This window comes from Aplysia californica, unplaced genomic scaffold, assembly GCF_000002075.1.
Source record: "Aplysia californica isolate F4 #8 unplaced genomic scaffold, AplCal3.0 scaffold00599, whole genome shotgun sequence".
Classification (NCBI taxonomy): Eukaryota; Metazoa; Mollusca; class Gastropoda; order Aplysiida; family Aplysiidae; genus Aplysia; species Aplysia californica.
In genome coordinates this window covers 90,392-92,361 of record NW_004797869.1, presented here as the reverse complement: position 1 = coordinate 92,361, position 1,970 = coordinate 90,392, and the positions used below count along the sequence as shown (strand labels likewise).

The window sequence follows — 1,970 nt, the reverse complement described above, 5'->3', positions numbered from 1 at the left end:
TTTTTTTTTTCTTTTCTTTTTTTAGAGGGGGGGGGGGGAAGGGGGGAGATATATAAAAAAAATAAGGCAAGCAAAGTTAAAGAAACACAAATTCTAACTACTTAAAGGAAATAAATATATTTTGAAAAAAAAAGATTTTTTAATCAAACGCCAGCACAGCAGGTAGTTTTGTACGAGTCGTAATGCTATTATTCTTACATAAAAAAGAGAACAATTTTTCTCTTCATAAATCGGTAAAAGATACTCTAGTCGTCTATGTGGAGCTGACCTGACCTGGTACGCACATCCGGAGTCTCTACTTTCTGTGTGGGCACGATTGAGCTGCTGTGACGCCATGTGAGAAAGACGTTGTTATCTCATTTAAGGAATAGAAGGTCGGAGTGTACAATTACCCCTCATGCATCATATTAATATGCTATAGCCATTCGCTACCTTAGTATTACAAAGTTCTATCTGCTCAGTCTAGTTTCGAAAAATGTGAGGTTAAAAAAAAAAATGAGTTTCACATGTCAAGCTTATTCGAATGCAATTCTTAAAAAATATCTTGATAAACGGCTCCGAAAAATCCTACGATTTTGATAGAGCAGACATAACACTAATCCGTGTCTGAAATCATGGTCTTAATAACTCTAAACGGACAATTACAAACATGTCAGGTAGAACTTTGTAATTTTAAGGTGGCGAAATCCTGACGTGGAGAAGTAGCTGTGACAAAAACCACGTACTGCGAGTCCGTGTTACACACGAATCCCCCAAAACAACAGCAAACATCAACGTCTTTAACATAATAAAAGATAAGATGATACTTTATAATCCCAGAGGGAAATTTTTCTAGGCTGTACCGGACCGTAAAAACACATGCAGGTAGGTATACGTAGAAATCTTAAATTTAATATAACTCTCATTAAAATTCAATATGAAAAGAGAAGTAAAGCTAACAAAATGTACAGATGCATCAGATACATCATTCAACCACATGCAGGAATTTAATTACAAGACCTTTAGAGATGACCACACGAAAGAACAAACCAGAAAATCGAAGTTTTTTTCTCTCTATCTCGAGCAGCGGGACTATTCCCATCGTGATAATAAACACAATAATGTAAGCGAGGTGGCTTACTTTCTTTCTTTCAACACACCCATGGTCATTATGAATTTCTACTGAAATTCGTTCTAGATGACATAATTTAAATATTTCTTTTAATTTGAGAGAGACAGACAGAGAGAGGGGAAAGGGGGAGAGAGAGAGAGAGAATGGGTGGGAGAGAAGATAGGAAGAGCATAGGGAGATAGAGTGAGTGAGAAAAGAAAGAGAGACAGAGAGAGAGGGAGAGTGAGAGATGGAGAGAGAGAGAGAGAGAGAGAGAGAGAGAGAGAGAGAGAGAGAGAGAGAGAGAGTGTAAAAAAGAAGTTGAATTTGTCTGATAATAAAAACGACTAAGTTTATTGCTGCTGATGCTGTAATGTTTTAAAATTTTGAAAATAATCTACGTCTGTATGCTTTTCTGCCAAATATAAACATCATTTAACACCCCCCCCCCTACTTTCCAACCTTCCACAAGTATATTTCAAATATACGTCATTCATGTACTACAGTTTCATAGCAGTGATGTCACCCACGTAAACGAACGGGGGCTGCGTGTGCCCACTCTGGAAAGCATTATGTACTTAACATAATAATAATAATATTATTACTATTATTATGAATTAAAAGGTATAATATATGTATACACAATATATCTAGTAAATCTTTTTTCATCAGCGCTTTGAAAAGTGTCTTTTCCTTCTTATGTCTTGAGCAGAAAAAAATTTTCTTTTTGAAAATCTGTCATACATTTTGACTTCTCAGTCCTTAATGCATAGATCTAGATCTCGTAGCTTCCTGACAAAGCGTTCTCCTTTCAGAAACGAATTGCGTATGACAGGCTGAAACTGTATGTGTGAGTGGGCGTGGGGGAGGGGGGGGTTGG

At 36.7% G+C, this 1,970-nt stretch overlaps 1 protein-coding gene across 1 annotated transcript in view; it reads left to right on the top strand.

Moving 5' to 3' along the window:
* The window catches only part of LOC101850033, a 34,578-nt gene that overhangs the window by 1,610 nt on the left and 30,998 nt on the right, over positions 1-1,970 (top strand). The window lies entirely within an intron of this gene.